The following is a 17,021-nucleotide window of genomic DNA, read 5'->3' as shown; positions in this document are numbered from 1 at the left end:
TGGCCATTCCAGTCAGAGTCCTGCATGTAGCTCTTCTTTAGGGACAGAGAAGAGCTGTCATACTTCCATGTGCCCAGTTTGGTGTTATAGTTATGTCTCTGGATCCCTGAACTTCCATACCTACTTGGCTAAGGATGATGTTGTAATCAGTCCACAGCAGCGATATGGTTTTGTGGCTATAGAAGTATCACTTGGTACTATAGGCCACCATACTGGTTGGCTGGCACATTTGTTGGTGCACATATGCAGCCCAATGAGGCACCAGCATGCCTTCTTAGCTATCATGATCCAAGCTCAGCTGTTACTTCTCTATTTGATGACATGTCCAGCTGCTCTAAGACATGTCCTTTCCCTGTCAACTGCATCATGTACCTACTCTCCATCTCATGGCGTTTTGAGTTTCTAGCTTGTGTTCATTATTCATGGAGCAGCTGATCCTGAAGACATGGCCTGGATGCAGCTTGCTCATGAGCATACACAGGTTAGTCACATCGTTCAGACGCTCAGTCTACCTGGAGCTAGAGATTGTATGCTAACAGGAGCTGGTTCATGACCAGAACACCCCCTTGGTCAAATGCCTGAAGCTCACTGAATGAGGGACACTGGTACTGGATAGAACTGGACATGACTGCAACTGTATGAAAGCAGGAATAATTTGCTTTTCTCCAAAATCAGTATAATTTGCCCATAAGCTACCTGACCATTGTTTTAATGCTTCTTCAAGAATTAATGAAATATACTGCAGTTAATTACACAGTAATTATGGTTTTGCTTCATACCTTAAGCTTTATGTCTATAAATATTATTTCATTTGACCTTCTAAAACTTCCCGCTAAGGGGGGAGGGAGGAGGCCAGACAGATAGCTCAGCAGTTCAGAGAAAGAGGGAAAGGGATTTAGATTTCCAGGACCCACAATAGTCTTTAATACCTCCTAGAATATCATGCTGCAAGTGGTATCAAGAGATTTGTGGATACAAAATACCTAAACACATAAAATAGGAACATAGTACTAATGTAATCAATGAACAATTGAATAAAAAGATTTAAAAAGTCACGAGAAGTGTCTATTTTGAAGTTAATGAAACTTAAATACAGAAAAATGATATAAACTTGGGGTATAGTTTTTCTAAAAGGTCAGGAAATCAGAAATTAAACTCATAACTTTTAGTTGAAAATACTACTTCTTTTTCAACTCTAAGCTCCTTTTAATCACTATATTTTCATCTATATGTAACAACTGCTTGCTTGGTATACTAAGTTCAATTCATTAACTGGATTTTAAATTAGCTACTGCTGAAGAATAACATACTCAGAAAATGCAATACATAATTTACTGCCTTCAAAAACAAAGCAAAAAGCTACCCTACTATCGACAGAATATTTCAGAGAATATTAGAAAATTTTGGAATTTGGTTACAGATATTAGATTTGGGTTCCAAAGAAGTGTGAATTCTTTGAGTCTCAATTTCCCTATTCACATAATGGGAATAATAATTTCAAAATACTAATGTGTTCAAGAGCAACACACAGAAGATATTTAGTACGGTGTCTGTTACAGAGAAAGTACTTATAGTTTTATTTCTACTAATATAAAACTCAAAGATAGAATCAACTAAGAAAACTGTATTATCAGGACTGAGGAAAGAGGAAATTTTGCCCAAATAAGGCTTTTGAGGCCTTAGCCTTGCTTTTCGCTTTTTATCATTAGGCTCCCTATCCATTATTCTACCAGATCCTCTCATGCTGTTTATCTACTTTTTAACCTAAGTTGGGTAAAGGTGGTTGATACCCAAGCACTGTATCAGGAATTATATAACCTGAGGGAACTTAGTCAAACAATGGAAGTTATTTATATCATCACAGAGCTGTTGAATACCTCTATCAAATCTCACTGAAGTTACTTTAAAAATCTATGTATAAGACTTTGTTACTTTAAAATAGAAAGGGCTCAAGACCCCAAGGGGAGATGTAGCAGGCGAGGATGAGTCTTCAGAGCATGCAGCATCTCTGGGAAAACTAAGTAAGGTAGGTAATACAGAAAGATGCTTTTAAAAAGTGGTATCATAATATTGGAAGAGAAGATGGCAGAGAAGAGCTGTGAAGAGAGAGAAGGAGGCTAGAGACTCGGTAGTAACCCATATGGGAGTGTGGTTAGAGCAAAGGAAAATGTCATTTGTTTATATGGTTGATCCTCGGTCTGTCAGCAGGGTCAGACCAGCAATGGCAAGGCTACAGCATGGAGCCACCTCTACTGGAGCTCAAGGCACTGTACGCATAACTGTTGTGCTCCGTGAGCAGTTGGGGCAGCCAGCAATGAGGGCAAAGAGATATGCAGCAACCTGGAGCTCCTGCCCCTGGACACCCTGATCAACTGAAAGATCACTCTGGCTCTGGGCAACAACAGGATATTCCAGATGAGTCTTAGTGACAGTACAGTATTATTTATGTTTCAGAAACCAGAAACCTCGAACCAGACACCAATGACTTGCTGCAATAAGCATTTACATGTAAAGCTGCTTGGAAAAAAAGATACTGTTGACACAGAAGTTTCCAATCTCACTTTGATGAAGAAATGTGTTTCGTAGAGGTAGGAAGGTTGGCAGAACTGAGTAGCACCTATGGTTGAGAGAGGTGGACCTAGGGTGGGCGCAGCAACAGGTGTGGGAGCATAGCTCCAGTGGACGAGAGAGGATGCCATTGCTGAGCTGGGCCAGCAGGGTGCTGAGCAGCAGCCTGGAGCACCTGGAGGTCTGAATGTGCTGCTTGTCCCCAGAGTTACCCTGGCTCTGAGAAATGGCAGGATGACCCAGATGGAGAATACTTCATTTTCTGGATTGGGCCTCCTCAAAAGGCCTCTGTAGTCCATGATACTGCTGGAGGGGGCCAAGTTGGTGTCTGCAGTCCATGCTGCCAGAGGTCATGTCTATGATCATTGCTATCACCAGACATGATGTCAGTATCCATGTTCCATGATGCTACCAAGGACCATGTCACTGTTCATGATCTATGTTGCTGCCAGAGACATACTGATGTCTGTGATCCATGTTGCCATTGGGGTCATGTTGGTGTCTATGGTCTATGCTGCTGCCTGAGATCATGTTGATATTCCTGCCCCACAGTACCACCAGAGAACATATGTCTGTGGCCTGGGCTGCCATCAGGGGCCATGTTGGTGCCTGTGGATCAAGATGCCACCTGAGACCATGTAGATGTTGGTGGCCTTATTACAGCCAAAGGATATGTGGATGTCTGTGGCCCAGGCTGTCGCCAAAGGTCATGTGCATACCCATGGTCCATGCTGCCACTGGAAACCATGTGTTAGTTTTCATGTTTCCACTGGCAGTTAATGGGCATGTAAGTTTCTTTTGCATTAGTATCAATGGTTGAAGACTCATAATTGAGAATGAGACATTGAAGGTTTTTGTGACACCATCACCCCTGCCCCCGCCACCCCCCAAAAGAAACAGTCTAAACAGGAAGCCATTGAAGAGAGTCCTTAAAAACTGTGATAAAGATGCTGACATGTAGTCTTCACAGTTGATGGCTTCTGGTAGGAAAGGACTCAGTTAACTGAGTTAACTTTAAGGAGTTGGCCACTAGGAGTGTCACCATGTTCCAACGAGTACATGGGCAACACAAAGTGAACCTGGTGTAATTTTTCTCTTCTTTTTGTGGGGGGTAGGGGTGGGGATGGGGGGTCACAAGGGTGGGAAGGTAGACCTGGGAGGAACAGAAAACAAATGTGATTGAGGTATACTGTATGAAATTCCTAAATAATCAATGAAAATATTATGTTGGGAAAAAAAACAATATTTAAATTTGTTTTATAGTCTGCATCTGGTCAACCAAGACCATCTAATTGATTTTGTGAAAACATACAGGTCTCTTCCATTTTCCATGAGTGTGTTCACAAGGAAAGAAACCATGCTTATTTTTAGAGAACCACCTATTCACAATGCAATACCACTCTATAACCACCAGGATAGCCAGGAAATAAGACATGACATAAAGCTAATGAGGCAGAGTATGTGAGAATCAGAATTTTTGCTCACTATTATAGCTCCATAAACCACATAATGCTGCTCACAAACCACAGTGGAGTTAAACTAAGAGGCAAAGATAGAAATGGCTGAGAAATCCCCAAACACTGGGATACTGAACAACACACTACAAATACACTCAACTTAGTAAAAACTAAAAGACAACTTATTAACATTTTTGGATGTACCAAAACAACCCTTAAAAGAAAGTTAGGAACAATGAATGAGTATATAGTTGATCTCTGTTATATACTTGTGGAGTCAACAAACGAAATGCAGAGTAAAATTATTTTAAAAGAAACAAACTGCATGTATACTGAACATTACATTTGTTTTTACTTTTCCTTATTCTGTAAATGAGACAATGTAGTGTAATAATAACAAAGGATTTAAATTACAGGTAATATAATAATCTACACATACAGTATACAATATAGGTAGCATAGAGTTATATTGAGTTAATCTAAAGTATGTGAGAAGATATGCCCTAGTTATTAAAAATATCTCCCCATTTTATAAAGTACTTGAACAGCTTTCCAACTAGGGTCTTAAAGTCAGTGCCCCACAGAAAGCAAAAGACAATTATCAAAACAGCACAAAGGATTTAAAACCTCACCTAAATTTCTGCCTTAGTAAACTAGAAAAAAAAGACAAGTAAATTAAACCTAAAAGTTAATAAAAAAGAAGTCAATAAAATTAAAAGAAAGCAATAACAAAAAAGAATCAACAAAACCAAAAGAAAGTTCCTTAGAAAGAGCTGTGACACTGCTGATAAACATCCAGCTGAGGTGGTACTCAGAAAAAAAAGACACCAATTATTGAGAGAAAATACACAAAGATTATAAAGGATATGAAATGGAAAATAAGAAATAATATAATCAACACTATTACCTACTACTTGATAGTCAAAATGTAATGGACCAATTTTCCTGAGACAAGATCTTCCAAGTTCACACAGGAGACAAACAGGGGGAAAGGTTGATTTGTTAAAGAAGGAAACCAATAATAAAATAAACTTCCAGAACAGAAAGTACCTTGTCTACATAGCTGAACTGACAATTCTACCAAAGATTTAAGGAAGAAATTATAACAATTTAGGGCTGAAGGAATGGTTAAGAGTGCTTATTGAATTTGGAGACACCAAAGTTTTATTTCCAGAACCCACATGGCAGCTTACAATCACCTGTTACTCAAGTTGCAGGGGAGCTACAGCCCTCTTGTGGATTTCATAGGCGCTTGTACACATGTGATGCACATAAACTCACTAAGGCACACACACCCAAACATACATACACATAAAAATAATAGACCATTAATGGAATGAAGAGATGGCTCATTGGTTAATAGTGCATACTGCTCTTCCAGAGTACCCGAGTTTGGTTCCTAGCACCCATGTTGAACAGCTCACAATTGCCTATATAACTGCAATGTCACAGGATCCTGCACCTTTTTCTGCCCTTTGTGAGCATCTTCATACACTTGGCATATGCAAAGAGAGATACACATATACATAAACAAAAATAAATCTGAAAAAAGAAACTTGGAACAATGTGAGTGCAGTCCTCACCTCTCATCAAGGATGCTTCTCTTTGCAACAAAGAGGGACCTGTTGGGGAAGTCTTATGTCAATAAAGCACTGTTGGTCCAATAGGAATCTAGATAGGTGGAACTAGGAGTCCAGGAGGACTCTGGGAAGGAAACAAGAGAGTCGAGATGTAATGCCATGGGGTAGGAAGCCCGGAAACTTCTCCGGTAAGAGACATACTTAGATTAACAATTATGGGGTAATTACTTAAGTCAGAGCTAGCCAGTAAGAAACAAGCAAGGCCAACAGCTTCATAATTAATATAGCCTCCTGTGTGTTTAGTTGGGACTGATGCCGCTCTAGAACCAGGCTGGCGGGAAGGCTTCTCTCACAAGGATAAAGCTTCCCTTTACAAATGGTGATCAGGAGCGGGATGATGAATTTCCACGTAAAATGACAAAAGCTTTAAAGGAATTTTAGAAACAGAAGAACGGAGAGAAGCACAGATTTTTGGTAGCAGCATTTTCTCAGGTGGGCTCTGTTTTGTTAGCGGCAAGCAGAGACTCGTGGCTTGCTTAAGTTAGGCTTCCTGACTCAGCATTAAAAACAAAACAAAAAACAAACAAACAAACAAAAAAAAAAACACCAAGGTTGTATTAAGAGTCTCTACTAACAATTAAAAGGTGTGTACATACAGCTGGAAGTGGCAGTGGCCACATCTCCAAGCCGGCAGCTGGAGTCAAGCTTACGCCCGCCATCTTGGAAAAAAACGTCAGTTTAAAACAGCCGTGGTTTTACAGATAAGATACGGGGCCAGAAAAACGTAAAGATTTACAGTAAAGTCAGACTTGAATGAACAAAACCTCCGTCCATCGCACTGGTCCTTATTCCATAATTAACAACAGTATATAGGAGGGTTTATAAGGAGAAAGAATGGGAAAGAAGAGATGGTGTAATTATATTATAAGCTCAAAAAAATAATAATAAAAAAGGAATTATAGCAATTCTCTGCAAACTGTTGGAATATCAAATCTACCATAACCTAACCAGAGCACTAAACCTGACCAGAGCACTATGGGGAAAGTACAAATCAGTATCTGCCATAAACAGAAAATTCCTCAAAACAATGTAGGCAAATCAAAGCCAACAAAAATTTGTGAGGTTCAAAGGAAACTCCATTTCCTGGTGGTGAGACAAAAGCCACATTCCTCTAGAACTTGTGAAGCAAGTTCCCAGATACCAAAGGAGCCACTTGACTATAGACTGGCAAGAGGGACAATGGCTATCTGTGGTACTATTAAAAAAACAAAGTGCTGCTGTCCTCCAGGCTATCTCAGTATCACAATTACCTGCTCTTCCCATCTCCTCCCCTACTCTAAACTCCCCCAGCTCATAGGCTTCCTTTCCCCTCCTAGAACTCTGCTACTTCAGTTATGCTAGCTATAGCTAGTCCTCTTTGTCTTCCTCTCTTGTCTCCCTTCTCTCCCTTCCTTTCACACCCTCCACATACACTCACACACACACCTCTTTGCCAGTCCCACACATCTGACAGTTCTTCCCTGACTAGTCTCATTTTTTTTCACTGTTTTCATTTATTTGCATGCTTTACACTGTCATCTGGGATTACATGCACCCGATACCTTATAAATTCTGACTTCCGAACACAGGCAGAGAACTACAGCAGGCGTAGACAGAGCAAGAAGAGAAAATCGACTCAAGCACTGCATCCTAAGGCCATGCATCTGTCCCAGATGTTCCTTCTCTTTTCAGAGGAAAAGAAGCCTGAATGAAGACTTTAGTGTCTGTCTGTCAGGCAGCTACCTGATTCTTTGGAGAAGGAAGTATTACTCAATACTCTGAGGACAGGCCAACTGAAGGATGGAGCTTCTGCCCTGGTCAGGAAACTTGGCTGGGCCAGCCTCTAGGACTGGACAAAGAGGCACAGGGCAGGCTCATTCTTGCCTCAAATTCCAATACCACAAATTTCAGCTGTAGATGAGCTCATTCCTGCAACCTCCAAAACTTGCTACAACTTTACATGTACACTTGCTCTGCAAGCAACTGCTCTTGATTGGCACCCCCAAACCTGAGAAGTTTTGAGTTAACACATTTTTCAGAACTACAACAGCTCTGTGTTGCTGTATTAGTTACCTTTCTATTAATGTGATAAAATACCAGGACCAAGGCAATTTACAGAAGGAAGGCTTTATTTTAGATTACCACTCGAGAAAGATACGAGTTTATAAAGGCAGGAAAGCAGCAGACTTGATGGCTGAAACAGTTATGCACTTACACACCAATGTCAAGCGGGAACCATACAGAGAAAATTAGCAATTGAATCTTTAAACTATCAAAGCCCACCCCCCAGTGATATATCCTGTAGGGAGACCAGTCTTCCTAAACTGCCCAAATAGCTCCACTGGGGACCAGTATTCAAATACTCCAAGCTATGAGAGACATCTCATTCAAACCACTAGAGCTAGCATCCCACCCTATTTGAACTCAAACCTGGTTCATTTAAATCTGCATGGCAGTATTTCTAAGTTTGTTTGTTTGCTTTTGTCCCATTTAAGGTCGTTAAACCCAAATCAACAATGAAGTACTTCCCATTGATACTCTTCACTGTCTCCTTACTAGATTCTTAGAAGATGGGAAACTGCCTCAATACAGCTAAGAGATAACAGGAAAATCCCTAGGTGGCCTTGGATTTGATGACTTTAAAGATGAAACAAAAAAGTACAATCCATTAAAGAACTAATACAATTCATAAATAATAAAATAAATAATAACCATTGTGACTTGTTAAAGACACTGTTAAGAGAACAAAAAGACAAGCCAGACTGGTAGAAAATACTTCCAAATGATACAGTTGATAAGAAAACAAATACAAAAACAAACAAAAACCAAAAAAAAAAAAAACCTGTAACAGAAAATAAGGACACTTTGAAACACAAGAAAACAAACACTTTAGGACAGAGAGTACACATTTACCAAACATGTACAGGAAGAGGCACTTCTCATTCTGTATTAGAGAAGTATAAGTTACAGTAATGAACCATCACCTAGACACTTGCTAAAATGGTCAAAGTCCCAAATACTGACAAACCCAAACACAAAGAAAAATATGGAACAAAACTGTCTTAGTAACTGCTGGAGGAAATTCGTGACACAATTACTTTAGAAGACAGTTATCAATGTTTCATAAAATTAAACATAATCCTTGTTTAAATAATGCTTGTTATTTGCCCAAAGGAGTTGAAATTTTATGTCTGTACAAGATGGTTATTCATAAAACAGCTACATTCATAATCATCAAAACTTGAAAATATATCTTTTAATAGGACAATAAATGGTGAGACATCCATGCAGTGGAATATTACTCAAAATTAAAAGTGACATTCTATTCAAGCCATGAAAGCCTTGGGAAGCTTACATGCATAGTAAGTGAAAGAAATTAGAATGAAAAAAGTTTACATTGTATGCCTCATTTATATCACATTTTGAAAAGTCAAAATCATTTTTTTTTAATTTGGTGGTTTTTCCAGGGATTGAAGACAGGTGGGTGAATGGGCGACACACAGAATATCTATAGCAGGGAACATACTCTGAATGACATTGTCATGATAGGTAAATAAAAATTTGGTGAAATTCATAAAATATATGCTAGGAGTGGTTCTTAGAGATATGTAGAAATAATGATCTGTTAATTCAGATTAATCAACTGTAACAACTGAACCACTCTGGTAGAGGAGAGTGACAATGGTGGAAACTATATAGTATAGGCACAGGAGAAATTTGAGTTGTCTTTGTACCTTCTGTTCAACTTAATGTGAACTGAAAACAGACAGCTTCAAAAAGTTTCTTCTTCTCTTTAATTACTTAATTACTTCGAAACTGAGAAGTTTACAAATACACTTAACATAAATTTTTAACAACTAAATTTGCTTCAGAAAACATATCCATGCAGGGAGCAATAGTTTCTTCTTTCTTTTTTCATTTTATGATGTGTGGGTGTTTTGACTGCATGTGTGTCTGTGCACCACGTGCATACAATGCCCATGGAGGCCAAAAAGAGGTGATGGGTCCTCTGGGACGGGAGTTACAAACAGTTCTGAGTTGCGGGTGCCAGGAATTGAACTCAGGTCCTCTGGAAGAGCAGTCAGTCATCTTAGCTACTGAGCTATCTCCCAAGCCTCAATATGTTCTTTTAAATAAATAACTGGAATATTTTTAAAGCATGTTACAACGCTTTAAGTACATGACATTTTATATCTGTATTAGCTACTAAGAGAATAAAACTCTAGTTAGAATTTTCATTTCTGAATTATGCAATGTAAGCCAACAGTAATCCCAAGGTGGGCGGAGCATGTTTTCTCAGTATGTTCCCGTTCTATAGGTGTATTAAAGGTGCTATTACCAGCACACTTTCAAGTCACAACCACAATCTGAGACAATGCAACTTCAATCTGAAGACAATATTGACTTTATGTATTTAGAGAAACTGCTTCACTACCTAGTCCCTGAATCCCTGGAATTTATCAATCTTCCTATCTCAGTCTCTTGGATGATGAGATTAAAAGTGTGTACCAGCACACCTAGCCCTTACATTTGAAATTTGATAGCTTTTAGCTATGGAAAGTTCAGTTGCATTTAATTATGTTACACAATTCAGACATTATTCCAAATAATTAAGAAATAATGACAATTCAAGAATCTATGAAAAGAGCAATTATTACTATGACCTACAAAACTAAAAAGCAGGGAGAATACAGGAGCAGCAGATATTAAGGGCAATAAGAAATTGTAAAAAGAAATTTCCAAAGTCACAACTATTTTAACATAAAATTTAAGGAGACTACCTTATAACAGTGTTTCAGTGGCACATTTTATAGATTTATAGAGTCTCTCTCTCATTTTAAAGCCAATGCTTTAAATACGTTTGTGTGAGAGGGCTCAACAGATAAGTACACATACATACGGCCAAGCCTAAAGACATTTGTTCAATCCCTAGAGCCCATGGTGGAAGAAAGTTACTGCCTCACATTATCTTCTAATCTCTACATATGATCCATGGCATATATGTGCGCGCACACACACACACACACACACACACTCACTCACATGGGATGGAAGAATGTAGAAACGATTTAAACCCATTTTACTAGGCATGCAATGCATAAACATATTCATTCCCTACACTAGAGGGCAACAATTCAAGGCTAGCCCTGGACCTCTTCCTTCTCATTACTGTTCTCTTTGACTGAGACCCTGCTCAATCAAGGCTTTGCCAACTACAGAATTAACAACCTCTGCCTATACATGCTGTCAAAATACCTGAAGGATTTCTTTATACTTCTTAGCTACTAAACTACCCACTCCACCTAGTTCAACTTGCTGTTAAATACTCTGGCCCAAAGTCACGCTTTTTCCAAGTCGACTTTAACAAAGTGCCTTGATAGCACTATTCACTCCAGAGTAGCAAATATCCATCTACCTGTCTGTCCACTGTTAGCTACACTCCAAATTCTCAACTACATACCTAAATCTACAACTCAGTATCTGATGGAGCCTTCTAAACATTTGTAAAGGTGGTGGTGGGAGATGGTTGGCAGATATGCAAAGCATCCAAATGTTTAAAAAAAAAAAAAAAAAGACTTGGGCCTGAGCTCAGGAAGAAAAATACAGTTCATACTATAGATTTTCCCCCTCTATGTTTATAGTGGTAACTTTGGCAATTAAAACAATTTAATCATCAAATAGTCCATGGGTAGAGTGACTGAAAAATTTAAAACTGTCTGCATGTTGCTAAACCCAAAGCACATTCTGTAGTTTTTAACTATTTCTCAGCTGCATTCAAAATTGTTTCCTGGGGTCTGCAGAGATGGCTCAGTGGTTTGGCATATCTGATGCTCTTGCAGGGTTCAGTTTCCAGCACTGACATGCGGCTTACAACCATCTGAAATTTCATTTCCAGGAGATGCAATGCTATTGTCTGTCCTCTGCAGCACTGCATACATGTGATACATATACATACATACATACTACTAGTCATGGATACTTGCCTCTCATTCTATACACTCCAGGTGCCAACCTTCTCCTCTCCCTGAGATCCCAAATCTAATCCATCACCAAGTCCTATCAATTTTGCCTTTTAAGATTTGTAAAATAAAAGCTACTTCAACTCTCTTTCCACACTAAAGTTTCATCATTTCTTGTCCAAATTACTTTATCTCCAAGAATCTGGAATAAAATTACTCTACCAACTACATAAAACCAAATTACTCTACCAACTACATGCAAAGTCATTCCAAGTATGTTGAACTAACAGCACTACTACTCCACAAACTTTTAAAAACTTTACCAGTCATCTGACATACCAAAAAATTCATTCTATTGTGTGTTGTTGAAACAAGACAATCAAACACAAGTGCCATCCACGTCTGTCCCAAGTGCTCTACAAAAGCACTACTTTATTTCCCTAAACATAAAAGAAACCTCAGCATCTAGATCCAATTTTAAAAATAAGTAAGATATTCAGAAAGGTGAGAAGCTTATCTAAGGTAGGCAGCCATGAAGGGGTAGATTTGAGAGGTGGTAGCAAAGGATAACAGACTCTAAGTCATTCTTTGCCTCTGCATGCTTACTCAACTGTGGAAGTAACTAACACTATTTCAAGTCCCTCATTTGCAAAAAGGAAATGGCAACAAAGTCTTCTTTAAAGGATTCCTAGTCAAAATATGTTCTATAAGCATTAGCCACTATCTTCAATATCACTACCAGTCCTCATTTCAATGGATCTGCGTACTTACTGTCATCTATCAGTGTCATATTAGACTATAACCAGGGTGGTTATCATTATCACCATTATCTCTAACAGAGCACTTCTGATCCAATCCCTGCAGATATTAAATCCTAGAAATTTGATTGCAGTGAGTATTTTGTTCTCTGAACTAAACATTCTCTCAAGAATGGTATACAGATGTACCATGAAAGATGCTCAGGAGATGAAGAAACTCACTATATATTCTCCAAGATATTACAGTATTAACACTTTGACTTTTGCTGGGACCATGGATAAAGGATTCAGTGGTTTCCAATGTGTGGCACATAAGAGATACTCATTAAATATTTTTAAAATGAATGTACCTTTAAAAAATAAAGGAACAGTGCTAAGCAAGTGACAGACACTATATGCGAAGTTTCTCCCCACTCCCCGTCAAAAAGTTTCTACAAGTTTTCATTATCAGATTCTATGTGAGTTATTTTTCTTCTAATTGTGCTGCCTATATTATTTTAAAGCCAAAAATAAATGCAAATATGAGCAAACCCAAGAAACTAATATTAGCATTGACTAGGTTGGGTGGGAGACAGATTGTGGACATGTAAAACTATTCTAGGCCAACGCATAACTTTATCAAAGGCAATGTCACCCAAAGCATAATGCACATCGCATGGGTAATACTAAAACCATTTCAGGTTCTAAATGGAAAAATGTTTCTATTTAAAAAATTATGCACTATGTTGATTTGAATCAGAAATGCCCCCTATGGGTTCATGTGATTGAACACTTGATCCAGCTGGCAGCATTGTTTGAGAGGCTAGAGAATATTTAATTCAGGTGGTTTAGTCTTGCTGGAGAAGGCACATCATTGGGAGATGACTTTGAGAGTTCCTAGCATCACCCCATTTCCAACATATTGTAAGATATTTGATTACACTGTGTAAAGATGTGTCATTGCAATTGGTTTCATAAAAAGCTAAATGGCCAATAGCTAGGCAGGGAAAATAGACAAGACTTCCAGGCAAAAAGAAAAAAAAAACGGAATTGGGGATGAATCTAGGTACACAGAGGAGACTAACGACAAGGCAGAGGTACAGAATGAAAGAAAGGTAAAAACCCACATGGTAGAACATAGACTAAAAACATGGGTTACTTTAACATATAACAGCTAGTTAGGAATAAGCCTAAATTATATGCCAAGATTTCATAATTAATAACAAGTCTCTGTGTCATTATTTGAGAGCTGCTGGCAGGACAGAGAATTCTTGCTCGCTCTGGTTCCTGTGTGTAGTAGATATACACTATTTTGGCTTCTTGCTCGGACTGCCTTCTGTGACACCTTTCCCACCATTAAGGACTCTCCCTCTCGGACTATACTTGAAAATAAATTACTTATGTTGTTTTTGGTTAATGGCATTTTATCACAGCAACAGGAAAATAACTACTACATGTGCATATATAATTTGGTGTAATTCGGAGAGCAAATAGTTCAAATCTTTATTATTTAGAAAAATGAAGTGAATCAAAAATATCTTACATTACAGTTCATAGAAGAAGATAAATAAAGATGAAAAAAGTTACCTCTTACAAGTGAGTAAAATTTAGTAATTAGGCAAAAGCCTGGGAATGCAAATGAGCATAACAGGTGCAAGGAAAAGAGTTGCCAGTCTTCTAGATGAAGGCCTCATGTAATGATTCAATATAAAAGTCATGTATAAAGACTGCCATCCCAGCTGAGTGTTTATCTTGTAATATTAAAATCATTATGCAATTTTTTCAGAGTGAAAAATCTGTTACATACTTCATTTGTTCTCAAAACAATGTAAAAATTGTCCAAAGAGATATCTGAAATAGGACCTCCCCAATTATCCTATGCGAAAATGGGAGACACAAAGCTAAAGCCCTATATTTTAAGAATATTGACATAATAATACAGTTCAAAATAAGGATGCTAAGTAAAAGAAACAACAAACAAACAAACAAAAGAGGAACTCTCAACTACCTTCCTTTCCTATCATCAGCTTACCAACAAGCACATTAAGTCAGGATAAGAAGTGATGATAAAGGTAACGTTTCTGAAGCCCTTACTATGTCCTAGGCACTTTCAAACATTTCAACTGCATTAACTTGTGCAGGCACTACTACCAAACAGTTTTATCAACACCCCCTTTCTACCAAAGGCTGGAAAAGTTAAATGACTTTCTCAAACCCAGAACAGAGGTAGGGAGCTTATCAATTCAACTTCACTCTCTGAGCTCCAAACCATGAGGCTATATTTCTCTCAAGAGTGATGGAATAATAACTTAAAATACTCTGCCAGTCTTATTATCAGAGGGAGGGGGGAGTGTGATCTACTGAGGTATAAGCCTTTCATTACTAGTTTCCAGCCCAATATACAGTGGATTTCAACAGTAGAAAAAACAAACAAACAAACAACAACAAAAAAGATAAGTCTCTTAATGGGACAAACTAGCCCAGAATTATTCAGATATAAAGTGTCAGAAACGTGACAAGAATGGGCAGGCAACTTAACTATAGCAGTCAGTTGTGGAAATAGATGGGGGGGTGACTTTTATTTCTACAGGGTCAATCAATTTCTTCGAGGGAGAAAATTCTGTCATCCCTTTCAGCACAGAAATACTTGAGGAGAGGGCTGGAGGCACGGCTCAGCCACTAAAGGCTAGGCTCACAACCCAAAATATAAGAGAAGAGGGAGAATCGGGGGACAAGACAGCAGCAAAAGATAAAAAAGGGGGCAGACAAACTGTAGATACTCAAAAATTAGACCCTGAATCACGGGGTTAGCTTGTCACATCCTGGTAAACAAGCGCAGTTCGGGGCAAGTGTGTGATTGGAGCCGCGCACTCCTGTGGTCTGGAGAGATGAAAAGTCGCCCGAAAATGAGCTAACAGGGACGCCAGTTTTCAACACCCATGCTTGAAACGAAGGGGGGGGTGAAGACCACAGAGGGGCGCAGCTGCCGGCTTTGGGAAGAAAGGGGAAACCGTGATCACGGTGCAGGCGTGGATATGAGGGAGCAGGTGAGGAGGGAGTTAAGACGCTAGCGAAAGGGGACCTGGGGGAGCAGAGCAGCGGGCTCCCTGAGGGCCAGGGACGTCCTGAGCAAGCGGAACCGCCAGAGGGAGGGCCCCGGGGGACGGGGCCGGAGGGTACGAGGCGGAGCAGCGGCGGCCGGCGCGGCGAGCGGAGCCGGCCCGGGATCGGGCAGCGGCAGGAGCACCTACCCGGACACGCGGGGCGGCGGGCGGACCCTCGGCGGCCCCGGGGGCCGAGGCTGAGGCGGCGGCGAGCTCCTGCAGCGGGCGCCCCGGCCAAGCCGCATCCTCCTCCCGGCCTCCCTCCTCGCTCTCACCGGCTGCTAAACTTCTTCCCGCACCGTAAACACACGCAGCCGCCACAGGGCTGCGCTTAGCCCAAGCCCCCTCCCGGCCTTGGGGCTCGGGCGTCCAATTTCCGCCCCGCTAGTCACCAGGGCGCCTGCGCGGGAGAGCTCTTCCTGCTCTGCGGCTGGGAACTTCCGGCGGCCGGCGGCCCCGCTGTGCTGTGTGGTCTTGAAAGAGGGAAGGCAGTCAGTTGGCCTCTACCCTCGCCCGCGCACCTCCCCGCAGAAAACTGCTCTGGGATGCCTCCTAACTCAGAAAAATTCCACACAGTGAGAAAAAAGGAGGGCCAGGAGTAACCTTTAGGATGCCACAGGGTGTAACGTGTCACCTCACATCCTGAATCCCAAATTGTTTTAACAGCTGAAAACTAAATCAGTGTGGGTAAATCGCTGAAGATAAGACACTTTGGGGTGGAGGGAATGAAGGGGACTTTGAGCCTGTTGAGCCTCTTTCTACAAGACCAGCCAGCAACTGGAGATTGAACCAAGCTAAACTATAGCTTAGCAAATGTGGGGACACAGGTTAGTGCTTCATCTCTCTTTTTTATTTTGTTTTGTTTTTCAAGACAGGGTTTTTCTGTATTATTTTGGAGCCTTTCCTGGAACTCACTCAGTAGACCAGGCTTGGTCTCGAACACACAGAGATCCACCTGCCTCTGCCTCCCAAGTGCTGGGATTAAAGGCATATACCACCAAAGCCAGCGAGTGCTTCATCTCTTTAGCCATTTGGAATTTAAAGAAATGGATGACCGCAGAACTTTTAATTGGCACCCTGACATTAGTTACTTGTCTTGTTCCTACAACAAAAGACCAGAGGGAAACACTATAAGGGGGGTGGGGTATGTTTTGCTTGCTCACGGTTGCATGGTGTGGTGCATCGTGGCAATGAAGAAATGGTGGTAGGAGCTGGGACAGCTGACCACATTGCATCCACCACGGGGAAGCTGAATGATGAATGCCAACTGTCAGATCACTTCCTTTATACTAAAACTTACCAAGTTGACAAATTTAACTGCCACAGATCCACCCCTTGTTAAAGTGAACGACAGATCCACCCCTTGTTAAAGTGACACAGAAAAGAAATCACAAACAGAATCATCAGTTACAGGAAGATGTTTATTGGGAAGTAAGGAAACATGCACGAACTAGACGTACAGAGAAAAAGACGTGGAAAAACAGAAGGATGACTTCGAGAGCCAAAAATCCAATGTCTTCATGAGAGCTAGGTTTTTTTTTTAAGCCTCTAAGAGTTGTTCTCCCTTGCTTCCAAG

The 17,021-nt window shown here is 40.2% G+C and overlaps 1 protein-coding gene across 1 annotated transcript in view; it reads right to left on the bottom strand.

Moving 5' to 3' along the window:
* The window catches only part of Spopl (speckle type BTB/POZ protein like), a 50,940-nt gene extending 35,090 nt beyond the window's left edge, over positions 1-15,850 (bottom strand). Inside the window, exon 1 of the mRNA XM_013123326.3 lies at positions 15,593-15,850. The gene's annotated coding sequence lies outside the window, so the exon portion shown is untranslated. The remainder of the gene's footprint in view (positions 1-15,592) is intronic.
* Between the last annotated feature and the right edge of the window lie 1,171 nt (positions 15,851-17,021).

Source organism: Mesocricetus auratus, unplaced genomic scaffold, assembly GCF_017639785.1.
Source record: "Mesocricetus auratus isolate SY011 unplaced genomic scaffold, BCM_Maur_2.0 Super-Scaffold_100004, whole genome shotgun sequence".
NCBI lineage: Eukaryota > Metazoa > Chordata > Mammalia > Rodentia > Cricetidae > Mesocricetus > Mesocricetus auratus.
The sequence above is the reverse complement of the archived record's forward strand: the minus strand, read 5'-3'. Positions and strand labels throughout refer to the sequence as shown.